Consider the following 16,188-nt stretch of genomic DNA (forward strand, 5'->3'; position numbering starts at 1 on the left):
TGCAGCAAACAAGTGACCATGCCGGCACCCAGCCCAAACTGCTCCATCTATAACATAGCTTCTTCACCTAAGAGTTTGAAAACATTTTGGAAAAGGGGTAGAAAAGACTGTATGAGCTAGAAGATCAGAAAATCTAGTGTGAGAAAATGTCTGAGAATTGACAAGGAAACTTTACAATAACTCAGGAAGGTGGTGACCTAAACAAGACCTGAAGAAGTACACAAATATACATCTTAACATGAAAGGGGGGAATTTCACATGGCCCTACACATAGGCAAAGAACTACAGAGCAATTTAAGAATCCTGGAAGCAGGAGAAATAGCCCTACTCAGGGATGAGCTCTGATTATGCTATCAAATACTAATTGGCCATTCCTGAAATCAAGTAACAACAGACTCAGCAGATTGTATATATTCAGCATCTAGGCAAAGAAGCAAGCATGGTTTAGAGGAGAGCAAGTAACAATTTGTGACAATAATTAGATTGAGGAAAAGAAAGGGAGAAATAATGTAATTATAAATTTAATTTTAATATAATAAAACATATGTTTTGAACAAATAGAATTATTCTTTCTTAATATGTGAATTTGATTTTGTCATTTTGATAACATTGACACCCCACAACATTAATCCAACATTGTCTATTTTTGCAGAAAAAAATGGTTTGTCAACGTATAAAGTGTTGTTGCACAAAATAACATCCTAATAAAATAGCAAAGCAGTCACTTTACTATTTTACTAGTGTGCTATTTAAAATAAAAGCCAATGATATATTTATTATCAAGGAGAACTGTAGTTACTTATACATGTATGAACACACATACATATACACATATGTATGCAAATATAAACACATATATGCGTATATGTAACATATATAAGTCATGTGAATAAGCAATAAATTTAGAGTACATGTCTCAGAAGCTTACTCATCTATTTAAAATGCGTTGCAAACAAAGCAATCACTTATTATTTAAATTAAGCATCTGAAGCTGTTGATTCTCAGCTTGAGTAATCGCTTGTCAGCAGACTATTCACTCTTCCCAACGGATAAAGCAGTACTGTGAGAAAAGAGAGTGCACTTTGTTCTGATAGATCACTCAGAAGCTAGAAAATAGTACTATTTGAAGTCAAAATCTGTTTTTAAACATTGCAAAGCATTATTTTTAAGTTGACACTGAATTTCCTGGGTAAAAACTCACTTTGGAGACTCTGAGGAAATTTAAATGAAACGCAGCATGATTTTCAATCCTAATCGTCAGTTCGTGTGGAGATGTATGAGTTTAGACTGTGGGTGCCCACATGGAACTAAATGGCAGTCCTGTTTGGGTCATATATCAGGTAAGAGCACACATCTCCTTTGTCAATGGATTCTCTGAGAGTTACTAGCCGGAGATACTCAAACTGTAGAAATCATGAAACAATGAAGAAAATGAAGGAACACATCAGGAATCCAAACGTGCTGTAAGCAACTGCCTGAGAACTGAAAAAGCGAACATAAAGAATACAAGGCTCGGCATTTTGTTTAATTGTAATTTTATACTAACTGATCACAGAGCTAAATTCAATAAAAATTATACTTCACTATATGAAGTATATCTTAGTTGTATGTTTCTTTTATTTCAATGGTTTAAAAAAGCTTCTTCCGACATCAAATATTATAGCAATTGAATACAAACTTCTTTGTTATTATTATGTTATTATTATCTAAATACTTCCTGTTTCCCTACTGTAGGTAGAATGTGGATTTTAAGATTAAAATATAGATTAATATTTTCAATGGTTTTGTATGATCTCAAGGGTGATTTTATGCATGAGCACATAAATATAATTGTGAATAAACAAAAATGTATATGAACATTTACTTACAAATATAAGGCATGTGAGGTCTAATGACAACAAATAAGTCAATAATTACCTTAAATTATGGAACTGACACAATAGTTTCTTCCTTCAAAGAAGATATTGAAGAAGACTGTAATAAATTAATAAATATTGGCAGAAAACATCATCAGAAATCTACATACTAAGAAGACCTATCTGGAGCTACATTAGCAAAAGGAAGAAAGACAATGACCTGATATTCAGAGAAGGTAGGAGTGTGAGAAATACATTGTCTAGCACATCTACACATGCTTACCTCATGACTGACAGAGGCTATAGTTTAGTCCTGCAATCCAAAGCAACCAGCGCATTCTGAAGTAGAGATTCATTGATGTAGTTCCATAACTGAAAATGATGCTGTTGAATATAAGATGGCCACCATAATAGTTGTTGATTTCTGGAGGTGGGAGGCACTATAATCAATAGAGTACCCACTATTTTTATGCCATAGTTTTCTCAAATTCATAATGAATAAAAACTAACAATGCAACTTAGGCATTATAGTGAGTACTAAGTGTATTACAATTGATAAACATGAATTATAAACAAATAAAGAATTTCTATATATTCAGGTATCACTATAGTCAATAAGATTTTTATTTTTAATATTTTATTCAAATTTTCACCAAAGTAAAGTGACTTTAAAGCATTATATAACAGTGCACCAAATATAGCGAGGTTAGCTTCATCCATGAGGCTCATGTGTTTCTAATTTGTATCTCATTAGAACTTTTTATGACTAGGTATCACAGGAAGTAATTTTAATTCACAGTTTTTGCAGTTTTTGATAAATAATGGTAACTGTGGTAAAGTATTTAAAACACTAGCTTGTAAAGCCAATTCTCCATCCACTTTTATTCGTTTGTTCATTACCTTGAATATTTGTCAGGAGGAAGATAAAAAGCTATCATCACTCAGTAGGACTTTTTATATTAGATGAAAAATTTTACTTCAATTATTTGATATCATGCCATAAACTCCCAGAGTTCTACATGATGTGTAACTTTGAGACAAGCTCTATAAATAAGCTTCCTGCAATTATAACTACTATACTGTATGATTTACAGTTCTGTGTAGTCTTACTTAGGAAATGAACCTGGTAATATCATTTAATATATTGGGTTTCACTCTGGAGAAAAGCATCAGTGGTAGGAAGCAAGAAGAAAAACACAAATTCCATTAGGTTGGCATCTTTCAAGATGAATATTTATGAGTCTATTAATTGAATATTGTTTGCTCCCAAGAGATTTTTGGAGTATTATTATAAAGAGAAATGGGCCACAATAATCAAGAAATATATTTGCCATCTATCAATCAGTGTGTATTCTCAAATAGCAAAGAAATGTGTATGTGAGTATACGTTTGATGTGCATTTTAGAATGAGGGATCAAATACTTAAGATATATAACAGTTATATATTTATCTATATATAATATTAAAGTTATATATGCAAAATTTGAATAAGCTCTTTCCTTTATTTCATTGTTAGTATTATATCAGGAAATTGCCAGAAAACAATCCAAGGAAAAAATAACATTTATGTAAGCACAATAAAACTCTGTGGCACCCTATGCTAAATAAATATCTAAAAGCTTTTATAATGACTTTTCTCTATTTTCCTATTTTTTTTTCCTTTTTTTCTTTTTTTTGGTTTTTCGAGACAGGGTTTCTCTGCAGCTTTATTTTTAGAGCCTGTCCTGGAGCTAGCTCTTGTAGACCAGGCTGGCCTCGAACTCACAGAGATCCGCCTGCCTCTGCCTCCCGAGTGCTGGGATTAAAGGCGTGCGCCACCACCACCTGGCTTCTATTTTCCTATTTTTATAAAGGGATCTGGTACAGACAAGTAAAACTAAGGGTCATGTGAGGGTTTATATGGAAACCTACTACAAAAGGAGCATCTATCTATCATCTGTCTATCTATCTATCTATCTATCTATCATCTATCTATCTATCTATCTATCTATCTATCTATCTATCCATCTATCTATCCATCCATCCCTCTATCATCTGTCTGTGTATGTATTTGTATATGTATTTATATATCTATCTACACCCCCCACACACAAACACACACATGCACACACATGAAAACATCAAAATGGAATCACTAAATAACAGGATAACAAAACTCAAATGAAACCAAAGTGTTACTTGAAACCACATGAGTCTGTTATTAGGAACTCAAGAATTTATTTAACTAAACACTGATACAAAATATACTATATGCTTCTGTGATCCACCTGCATATCCAACTGCTCCTTCCTCTGGCCCCAACCACAGGAGCAAGGGAGTAGTCTGAGAGCTTTTTAGCGCTCACGTATGAAGACAAGACCATGCCCTGGGGCTCCTAACCCACCAAAGCCATTGACTAAAGGCATCAAAATCCCTCATTACCAAATCCTGTATCTCAACTCCAAATGAAATCTCCAGTGCTAGGAACAGATTATATCTAATTATGTTATTTTCAAGTCTATTGGATTCTCTTCAAACTGATGCTAATGCACTATTTCTGAAGACAACACCTACATAGCATATTGAATACAAAGAATTCAAGCTGGTGCTAACCAAGAGCCTTCACTCCTAACAGACACTCGTAATAGTACTGGAAGGTATTCTGTATAATATCAGAGGAGAACTCTAACCAACAATTCAGTTACCTTCAAACTACAATGTTGCCCTGCCCACATAATATGCTGGTGAAATAGTTGCTTAAAAGAAGTGGCAATAATCATTGACTTTAATTGTATTTAAGCAATGCTCCATAAGATAAAACTCATCACTGACACACCTTGGGTAGCCAAGAACTTGTGACTAGAATAGTCGTGTGCTTGGTGAAAAACCAAATACCTTTGTTCTGTGATCACAATGGAGCTAAAAAAAAAAAAACCTGACTCCTAACAACATGCTGCTGTATCTACAGATCAGAGTGTTACTTAGGTACTATAGATGTGGTCCCAGGTCTGAGATTGGGAAGTGGGCATGATCTCCCGTCACTAACCAAGTAGTTATGTCTAATTGACAACTCCTCACCAAGGATAAATAAATTTTCTTCACTGTATATAGAAACCACACTTAAGTGGGGCTCTGTCATTTTCTCCATCCAATGCCAGGTGAAGGTTCTATGGTGATATGCAAGATATTCATGAGTATGGCAATAGGATCTGGACATTTCTGGCACCCTCTCCTCAGCTGCCCAAGGACCTAGCTGGGGGCGTCTTCCTGGACACCTGGGAACCCCTCTAGAGTCAAGCCTCTGCCAACCCTAGAATGGCTCCCTTAAGTAAGATATATAATTCCTTGTTCCCATATCCATCCTTCCTATATCCCAACCATCCTATTCCCCCAAGCTCTTCCCATCCTCCACTTCACACTTTTCTCGCCCCATCCCCCCTCCCCCCATCCCACCCCACCCCTATGTTCCCATTTTTTGTCCGGCAATCTTGTCTACTTCCAGTATCCAGGAGGATAACTATATGTTTTTCTTTGGGTTTTGGTTGCTCACCTTCCTGGACCTGGGGGGAGTTGGGAGGACCTTGGACTCAACATAGTGTAGAGAACCCTGATATCTGTTTGGCCTCAAGAGGGAGGGAGTGGGGGTGTGGGTGGAGGGGAGGGGAGGGAAGGGAGAGGAGGAAGGGAGGAGATGGCAATTTTTAATAAAAAATAAATAAACTGGAAAAAAAAAGAAACCACACTTAAGGGCATGTTCCAATTCCAGCACTAGATAGTCAACTAAAGATGAATTCGATGGTATTTTGAAGAATTTTTCTCGTAATACTTTGTCTTGGTGTTTTTTTTTTTTTATACATTTTTGGTATCTTGCTGATATATTACAGTTTTCAAATTTATGTTTTTATTAGTTCTCCGTGTGTGGGTGTGTGTCTGTCTGTATGTGTGTGTTTGCATATATAAGTGTGTGTGTGTTTGCTGAGAGTGTATGTGTTTGTGTGTATATATCTTGTGTATATGTATTTGTGTGTGTGTGTTTGTGTGTGTGTGTGCTGTACTTCCTATGTTTTGCTTTTTAATTTTTTTCTCCATTCCTTCATTCTACTCTTACTTTTCTTTGTTCTTTTTATTTACCTGCTTATTTTCTAAAAAGAGAAAGGCAGAAGCTTGGGCTTGGGTGAATGAGGAGAATCAGAGAGGAAATGAGGAGAAAACTGCTCAAACTATATAGTATAAAATGAGTTTTCAATAAATATAAGATTACATAACAAACTCACTTTCTACTGCCCCAGAGAAAATGTTGCTTATTTGTCTAACATCAGCTCATGCAGACTAAGTTTTAATTGTTTCAATCTCCATATAAACAAACAGCAACAGTGATAGGTGATGCTCATACATGTATTGTCTCTTTCTCACCAAGACTAAACTATGCACAGACTTGATGTTTACTAGTTTAATAAGATTGTTATTAATCTTTCTTCTTAACACCAAAACACAAGAGGCATAGATGTCAGATATTCTCTTACTAGACGGCAATAAAGTGGGAGAGGAAAGCAAAAAACTTCTTACACTGACATTTAGATGATGATTCCAGATTAAAGATAGTTAGTTCCAAATTCAATTTGATGTAGTCTCAAGGTTGTGGCATCAGCTTAGTCATTTGATCCCATTAGCCATGGGTGCTGAGGCTTCCCCGCCAGAGATGTGATTCATTCAGGACATCAGGAGATGAGTACATTGATATTTCAGGAATACTCTGCTGATTAATTGTCAACAGGGGAAATCCAGCCCATAAGACAGGAGTGACTTTTCACTTGACCACACAAAGCAAATTCTCAGTGTTGCAGAGAAAAGTCAAAGCAAACTTTGACCCCATGAATGCTGTTACACAGTGATTCATTTATATTCCACACACTTTTAAAACCATTCTTTATCTCAAACTTTGTTAAGTTGTGGCAGTATTTCTTTTAAATTGGGGTTATTGCCATTGGTGAGAAATCATACGAAAAAATTGCATTAAAAATAACTTCTCTGAATGATTCTGTAATGGTAGTATCACTAAGGAACAATTGATTAATTTTACATTTCAAAGGGAATGAAAAAGGAATTATATACACATACATAAAAGTATAAAATTTACATAAGTATTCAAAAATGCTATATTGAATATAAAATTGGTTTCCCTTATATAAAAGTTACAGTAAACCATGGTAAAATTTTGTGAATTTCAGAACAAAGAAAAGTGTCTTTAAAAATCCTTTTGAGGGGCTGAAAAGATTGCTCAGTTTCGGTGGAATAATCCTTTTGTACACTGTGAAAATATGTTACTCTCATCATTGATAAAGAGCTGACTGGCCATTGGCTAGGCAGGTAGGACTTATGTAGGACTTGAGAACCAAATGAGAGTGCAGGGGAAAAGGAGGGGGTAGAGTCACGGGTGAAACATAGAAGAAGCAGGAGATGAATATGCCATCCATTTAAATTGAAAGAACTGGTTAGTAAAAAACCTAAGCTATCAGTCAAGCATTTTTGATTAATAGTAAGTCTATATGTGATTTTTGGGAGCGGGCAGGTGCAACAGAAAGACATACCTACAAATGATGCCAAAATTTGACAACATAAATATCCACATAAAACATTAGAAAGCTTAAAGAAAGTTTCCAAACACACAAAAACAGAGCCAAACATAATTTCTTAGTCTCACAGTCTCAAGGCAGCCACAGTGCAGAGGTATGACTTCCAGTAGCTGCCTGCAGGATGGAGTCAGTTGTCAGATGCCATGTGCTAGCACAATGCTCTAAGCTGAGCTATGCAAGTGACTGACAATCAAAGAATATTACAGATACATGGTAATGACATATCCAGATGGGAAAATCATCTAAATGGGTTACAGTGCATTTAAAAGTGTTCATAGGGTTGGGAGAGAAAGGAGAAAGGTTATAGACAGTCATAGAAAAAATAGTTGAAAAATAATAAAGTTTTTAAAGAAATAATAAAGTTACATAAATGGATAAAGACATGTAAAGATGAAAATACAAAAAAAAAATTCCTGGATTCTGTGTGTTACTGTGTTGTCTTTGAATTTTTGATTGTTAATAAAAAATCAATAGCTGCTAAAAAGACATTGGGCTATGAGGGTGGTGAATTAAACCAACTTATATATTTTTAAAATATGTTGACTTGAAAATGAAGTCAAAATGTGTCTTGCTTTGTAGAAGAGGTTATGCTTTGATTACCACAGAAAACGAAAGACTCTGAATTCATCCAAGGTTGAAAATGAACAGGTTTGGTAAGAGAAAAATCCCTGAAAATTTTGACTATAGATACAAAGAAATAAACCAAGAAAAACTACAAGACACGTAATGTACACTTACCTACTCAAATACAAATAATCACTTTGGCAAACTTGTGTACAGTACACAGTATAAACATATTAATACAGACAAGCATGTTAACTTTAAAAGTTTATGTATTTTTAGATCAAGGGGATCAGGATCCAGAAAAATGGATGTCCCAAGTTATCGAATACCTCAGCGCAGCTCTGTTAGAGTGTTTTTTTCAGATTTCTGCATCAGAACAGCTTCCAGGATGCTGACTGAGATGACCTAGACTCACATGACTATAGGAGCGAAGACTTAATTATTATCCTGATTTTCTCAAGGTTCCTCCAAAGATATCAGTGCCCCCAACAACAAAAGTAGTCTAGGGAAAACAATACTCACTTTCCCAAAAGATGGATTATGGAGGTTTGTCATCATTCAAGTGTGTTGATTTCAAGCTATTATTGGTCATGGTCAAAAAAGAAGGTACACAAAAGAGTTAGATTCTAAGATCTCTTTCTGAAGAAAAAGATGGGAGGATAGGAATGACAGGAAAAAGGGTAGATTATTAAATCTAATTTAATCCAAAAACAACTATTAATCTCAAAATATTTTACTTTGTATGGATTTTGATTCATTGATACAAATTTAAAGTTATTTTTGTTATACTGTGCCCGTGTATCTACTCTTGTTTTTGGTATTGTGCTTATGCAGTTCATTTAAAATATAAAGTACAATTAAGGAATACAGTTTAGTAGTTATTCATCTTTAATAATCAAACTTGTAGTCATATTAGGTATGTTTTCAAGATTAAACAAAGATATTTAGATAAATAGATAGTCTTCAAACACATCAAAGATGTACAGACTATGGTATTTAAAATAATTTTATAATGTAAGGATTTGCAAGACAGTGAGATATGTTTGCTTCTGGTAGTAACAATTTACTTCAGAAGAGATGGTGGACATTAAAAATCAACTCCATATTATATTTGCCTTCTTTGTGGCAAAAGATAGCCACTGCAAAAAAAAAAAAATAACTGCCCCAGCCTCATCTGCTTTATACTGTCCAAACTTGACAAGCAAGACACAAAAGAAAATGACTGCAAGATATTTTCAAGATAAGGTAGGGCAACTTTTCAAAATTTCCTGCTTTACAGAACTTTTTGTCAGATATAGTAGGCCTGTAGGCCCAACATGAATGTCCCAAACATTGCAGATCAACTTTGGGTGACTGTTCAGGCAGTCAGATGTCCCTGTCATTAGGAAATATCATATGCTTCTGAGGACTTTGATGGAATTGAAGACAAAATTGTGTGACTTTTAATTTTCCTTAGATACTATAAAAAATAAATTAGGTATAAATCTTTAGAGTGTTTTCTCTAAATTTGCCAAATACAAATGGACTAACTATTGTGTCTGTAATTCATATACAATAACTGCTTTGTGCATGTAAATTAACTACATTAAAGTTAAAACCTTCTCTTTAAAAAGACAAAAAGAGGGAAGTGATTTGGAATAATCCTTTTGTACACTATGAAAATGTGTTTATCTTATTGTTAAATAAGAGCTGACTAGCCAATGGTTAAGCAGGTAGCTATTAGGTGGGAGTTATTTACAAAAAGAGAGTGCAGGAAAGAAGGATGGTGGAGTTGCCAGTAAGATGCATGGGAAGCAGAACATGAACATGCCATGCCGAAAATTGATAACTCCACATGGTAGACTTTAGGGCTTGCTAGACAATGGTGGCACATGCCTTTAATCTTAGCACTTGGGAGGTAGAGGCAGGTGGTTCTCTGTGAGTTCGAGGTCAGCCTGGTCTACAAGAGCTAGTTCCAGGAGAGCCAGAGCTGCTAAACAGAGAAACACTGACACAAATAACCAAGAGGAGAAAGAAGGAAGGAAGGGAAGGAGGGGGGAGGGAAGGAAGAAATGGAAGGAAGGAAGGAAGGAAGGAAGGAAGGAAGGAAGGAAGAAAAAAAGATTTTTTTTAGTTTTTTCTTAATTTGTTTTAATAAAATGATTCTGAAATATAAATATACTGTGACAGAATGCTCTGAAAGTTGTCACAGAAGAAAACTGACCATGCTTGTGGGAGCCAACACCTTCTGAGCATATTGTACATAAGAAAGATACAAATGTTCAATTGTAATGCAGTCCACAGATGAAAACTACATGAGAAACCTCTTTTGGGTATCGAGGAGACAATAATGTAGCTTTTCATAGTCCCCAGTGTGGTAGGACTTGTTACTTAAGATTTATTTTACTAGACCTTCTTCAACAGGGGCCTGGTTTAGAAGTGAGAGTATGTTCTCTCTGCTTGGTTACTGTATATATTTGCTCTAGGTCAATTGATGTCAGAGAAAATAGATAAGGCCTCAGTCCAACATAGGGCAAAGGGAAAATGTGACTCTTGTCAACAAATTTATATTCGTTCTGACTTTTTTCTTTTTTTCTCTCATTTTTTTTATTAAAAATTTCCATCTCCTCCCCTCTTCCCCCTTCCCTCCCCTCCCCACTAGCCATACCCCCACTCCCTCCCTCTCCAGGCCAAAGAGCCATCAGGGTTCCCTACACTATGTTAAGTCCAAGGTCTTCCCAACTCCCCCCAGGTCCAGGAAGGTGAGCATCCAAACTGACAAGGCTCACACAGAGAGCTCAGGAAGCTTATGGCAGTCTGGAAGTGTAGCTCCATGTCAAGCTGTTTTGATACCCACTTCTATTAGCCACAGATACATGCACACACCTGGAATACACACATGTGCACCCAAATAAATATTAATCTTTTAAAAATAATTATAAAATCATTTTAGTAAATAGCTTTTCTACAGAAAAGAACGCTTTGTGGAGTTAATTATGAACAGTAGCATTATCTAGGGGTTGAGGTCAGACTCAATTTCTATCCATAGCTGTCAATTAAAAGTACCAGTTAAAAATAGCTTAACTGTTTAACGTATTTTAGAATGCCTTGCTAGAACTCATCTCTCCTCACTAGTACCAGAGAAATTGATATAAGTCTTAAAAATAAGGGTAGTTTGGTTACCCATATAATATTTGTTTCACCAAACATCCATGGGTGTATTTTCTCACATTAATCATTATTATACTTCATAGTTAGGTAAGACTGTTAATGATATTTTTTCTAGGAGCCTCTTCAACTATGAGGTCTAGATGTTATGAAGGAGGATTCCAGAACTTCATTTCTCTAAGTATGAGTGTTAGTACTTCAGTAATCACATATTGCCACCAAATTCTGATAGTTAAACAGAAAGTAACAACATATATTTATCATATATCACAACTAAACCACTCGTGGGCATATACCCAAAGTACTCTATTTCCTACTACAGATTTATTGTTTATTTATTTGTGTTCAGAGTGGCTCTCTTTATAAACTCTGGTCTACTGAAACAGTCTAGCTATTATTTGCTGACAAATGGATAATGAAAATATGTTATCTACATGTGATTAAATTGTATTCAGCTGCAAGAAACATCAAATTATGAAATTTTCAGGCAAGTGAAAAATGCTAGAAACTGTAAAATAAATGAGGTAAGCCAGACCCAGAAAGAGAAATATCACAGCTTTTCAAGCATATGTGGATCTTGGTGCCAAATCTTTAGATTCACGTGTTTAATTTGGTGTAGTTGTTTCCTATTGTGGAAGGGGCCTCAAATCCAGGCAGAGTGATATGTCTTTCTTTGTAACAATCATTTCACTTTGAACTCATCTTATAGGCAAATTCGTAGTATACATTTTGTAAGTGTTAAGTCCCATGGACAATAATGTGAAGTATGTATAGATAACCTATTTATAACAAAACAGCAAGTTAATATCATAAAATCTATATTTTCTCCAGTGTGGGCATGATTTTAGATTCTTTACTGTTCCACTGAAGAATAGAAAGTTGAAATATATGTGCATAAAGTCTGTTTATTTATATATGAGATTTCTTCATATATATGTGTGTATACATGCCATACATATGTGTGTGTGTGTGTGTGTGTGTGTACATACCAGAGATTAGTTTACAAAATTGTATCCACTATGGGTGGTCTGGAATCACACAAAAATGTTTCTGATATGATATTCTGAGCAAAACACTAACTCAAAGGTGGATTCAAAATGAATTAATTAAATGAAAACAAATATGATAAATATTGTAGTTTCATGAAATAAGACTAACTTCTTTATGTTTGAATTTGTTCTAGTTATAATTCACATAGTATGTCATTTTAAAACTTTTATTAACATAAGCCCTTGTGAATATATATACATATATTCAATCTGTATATATAAATTGAATGTATATTTAAAATAACCAAAGATACAGAATGTGAACCATCTGTCACTTATAGCTCTACACAAATTCATTGCTATAGTGAGAACACAGCTAATTGCTTCTAAAGACATACATTAATGCACGTTACCTGAAAGATTCATGTCAACTTTTACTTCCTTGGTGTTTGCTTGTTTTTTTCATCTTTGTCTTCCTTTAGAATACTTATCTTCTGATATTCAAATAATGTCTGTACAAATCTTAGCATAAATATTTCCTTCTCGTTCTGCAAGTGTGTTCTCAGAGTAAGTAATCTTCTGACTCTGGATTTGGTGGATCCCTTGCAATCATGATTAATACAAATAAGACTGGCTGGTCAAATGCTGTGATGCTGTGTGATGCTGGAATAAAAAGTAAAGTCGACATTAAGATTGTTGGCACTAGCTTATTCATTGAAACATATCAGATTTTCTGTCTCCTTATTGAGGGCACTCTAGACAGTGGGGCTAGCAAGAGCATGAGGGCAGTCCTTGAAACAGGACTGCAGTAGGAGACCTGTCGATCTGGACACAGACAGGGAAGAACCACCAACTGACAGAATTCCCAGTTGCTTTGTTTTCTCAGAACTCTTTGAACCACTCTAGTCTGTAACCCAAAGCATCTGAAAGCAAATTAGAAAGCTGTGTCAATCACATGGGAATTAATTTCTAAAATCTCGGCATTGTCCTCAGTAAATGGATGGATTTATTGAGCTTGCCTTCAAATATTTGACCTTGTTTCTGCTCAAAAACTGTCTAACTAATCAAGCTTAGTCAGAAAGAAAGAGAAGTTCCATTAATAATCTGGCATGAGGCATTGTTTCAATGGAGCCATCCATGCCAATTCATACTGAAAGGATCAAAATGCTCAGACCTATAGTATTTTCATTAATTGGTCATTATTTCAGGTAGTCTTGCTGACAAAGAAAAATCTTTACCTGTTTTATTTTATGGCTGCCGAATTTTCATTCTGCCAGATGGGTGCTTACCTAATTGCAAAACAGATTGTGTCTGCGTCTACAAAGCAAATTGAATCGGAGACTTGAGCATTAATCTCCAGGCCATATGTGTATGTTGTCCTAAGTAAATATGACAATAGCACCGAGCTATCATTGTGTGCTATTTATAAAATGACAGAAGTCTATCTCTATTGATTCATCCATGAATCAGTGTTTTTCTAAATGGTGATAGGTTACAGATGCTAGAGTCACCAGATACGTGTTAAATGCATACTCTCAGGGTTCCTCTCAAAGTCTACACTGTCAGAGTTGCTGAAGTAGAACCCCAGATGGCCTGAAGTTTTAAACAAACACTCCTCTATAGAGATTCCCATAAACAATAAGTGCTGAAAATGAAGTTCCTCATAAAACAGTGTTTCAAGAAGAACTGAATATTGATCAGCACTGCATTGGATGAATGTTACAAAAGCAATTACTATCTCTCCATATTTGTATGTGCATAAAATAGTTTATAACAACAATAGAACAAGCATCTTGTTTCTCAAGATTTGGTTGGCTGGTAGGGAAGAAGGGATGCTTCTGGACAGTGGACCCAAAGCAGCTAAACACATACTGGGCAGCTGAGAACTCAAAAGACAAAGACTGCAGGCTAAAGCTACTATGACTAAGAAACCCCGTTCTATCAGTCCAATAAATTGTGTCTGTAAGCCTATTGGGTTACACGGAAACTTGTGGCTCCCAACTCTGAAATACAGATCATTTTTTTGAATGTACATGGGAAGAAAGCTTCAACTTGAATTTTACCTAACATTTTCTTTTTTTTTTTTTCTCATGGTTTATTTTTTTTTATATTTACAAATTTCCATCTCCTTCCCTCCTCCTCCCCCCTCCCTCCCCTCCTTCTCCCCTTTCTCTCCCCTCCTTCTCCCCCTTCCCTCCCCTCCCCTCCACCCATACCTCCCCTCCCTCCCTCTCAAGGCCAAGGAGCCATCAGGGTTCCCCACTCTATGCTAAGACCAAGGTCCTCCCAACTCCCCCCAGGTCCAGGAAGGTGATCGACCAAGCTGAGAAGGCTCCCACAGAGCCCGTCCATGAAGAACAATCAGAGCCCAGCGCCATTGTCCTTTGCTTCTCAGTCAGCCCCCGCTGTAAAATTGTCTTCGTACTTGAATAATTTCACCCTTATTTCAATTATTTTTCCATTCTTTCATGGCAAGTGCCTGTTAATGCTGTACAAACAGCATTTCCACCAGAAACTATGGACTTACTCTTAGTAGGTACTTAATAATAGGATTCTAATTAATTTAATTTGCTTTAATCTCTGCAGATTTTAGTTTGTCCTAAGCAATTGTATATTTCTACATATGTTAAAATATTGACAATAAATTATTCATGCCATAAATAATTATAAGCAAATCATAAAGAATTCTTCTGTTCTTATACATCATCACAGAAAATTCATATTGCAAAAGAAAAAAAAAACTATTGTAGAAAACCACAACCAATGAAAATGCAGAGAACAAGTAAGTATGTTGTGCCCAATCCAACCAGAACATTTCCTGAACCTAAGACGCACTGCTCCTTGCTGAAGAGGATTCAAATTTTTGTAAGAAACAATGAAACAAAAATTTGCTCTAAGATTATATCTCTTAGAGGTGTCAAAGAGGCCTCATAAAACACACACACACACACACACACACACACACACACACTGTTTTTCTAAAATTATTGGTAACTAACTTGATATTTGGAAAGTCAACATGAAACAGGTTAGGAAAGAGAAATATTTAGCAGGTGTTTTCAACTTTCTACCTGAAAAAGGCATATGCTGTAGTCATATAAGACTCCTGCTTGCCAGCAAAATTAATATTAGTTGTAAAGACCCTCCTTAGGTTGCTATAAATTTATTATCATATATCAAACACCTACACTGATCAGTGTAGAAGAGGTTCAAATATGAACTACGTAGTAGAGTACACTATTAAAAGAATGATAATGTAACTTGATACAGAATAATGAAAGCAGTAATATATTACTGGTTAGAGTCAATCTATAATCCTATCTAAAACCTAGTGGTCAATATATATGCTGTGAAAGGTGGGTTTTCTTCTTAGTCAGTCCAAGTACTATTTCTTATGATTATCTTTTAAGGAAATAATCAGGTAATTATATATTTACTTTTATAAATATCAATAATTTGCTTGAAAATAGAATATTTTTATTAAACATTGGAGACACATGAAATAATGATTAAATAAGGCATCATGAAAATATTGTATCATTTATTAATAGGGTGCATGTAGCAATAATAGTATATAAAATAGAAATTTAAAGAACGCATAATACAGAGAGATACATACTTTAAAAAGGAAAAATATGGTTACCATTCAGTGAATAAAGTGGAATGTGCTGTGCTTGTTCCAGGTGTGAAAGATTTTATATCTGTGTTTATTCCACAAGGAGATGTTGCAATTCTCAATAATTTCTCAGAAACTGCAACCAATTATGTCAGTCAACCACAGCAGTGGAGGTACTCTTTCAATGCCTACTGGGAAAAAGATGTTGACTCTCATATGTACTCTTGAATTTCTCTAAAGAATATTGGTCTCTTCTGTTATTCTATTGTCAAAATCTCATGCCAGCACCTCTTACTTGTGAAACACTAAATTGGGTTTACTGAGATGATGTGGGAGGGTTTTCTATCTATCTATCTGTTGCTTTCATTGATTAATTAATAAAGAAAACTTCTTGGCCTGACAGG

General features: G+C 35.2%; 1 long non-coding RNA gene across 2 annotated transcripts in view; it reads left to right on the top strand.

The window, feature by feature from the left end:
• The window catches only part of LOC119817798, a 79,150-nt gene that overhangs the window by 19,022 nt on the left and 43,940 nt on the right, over positions 1-16,188 (top strand). The window contains exon 3 of one of the 2 annotated variants that reach the window (XR_005285944.1): positions 8,395-9,948. The exons of the other annotated variant lie outside the window; for it this stretch is intronic. This is a non-coding gene — a long non-coding RNA (uncharacterized LOC119817798). Of the gene's footprint in view, positions 1-8,394; positions 9,949-16,188 lie in introns of those variants that run through there. 2 annotated transcript variants of the gene reach the window in all.

Source organism: Arvicola amphibius, chromosome 6, assembly GCF_903992535.2.
Source record: "Arvicola amphibius chromosome 6, mArvAmp1.2, whole genome shotgun sequence".
Classification (NCBI taxonomy): domain Eukaryota; kingdom Metazoa; phylum Chordata; class Mammalia; order Rodentia; family Cricetidae; genus Arvicola; species Arvicola amphibius.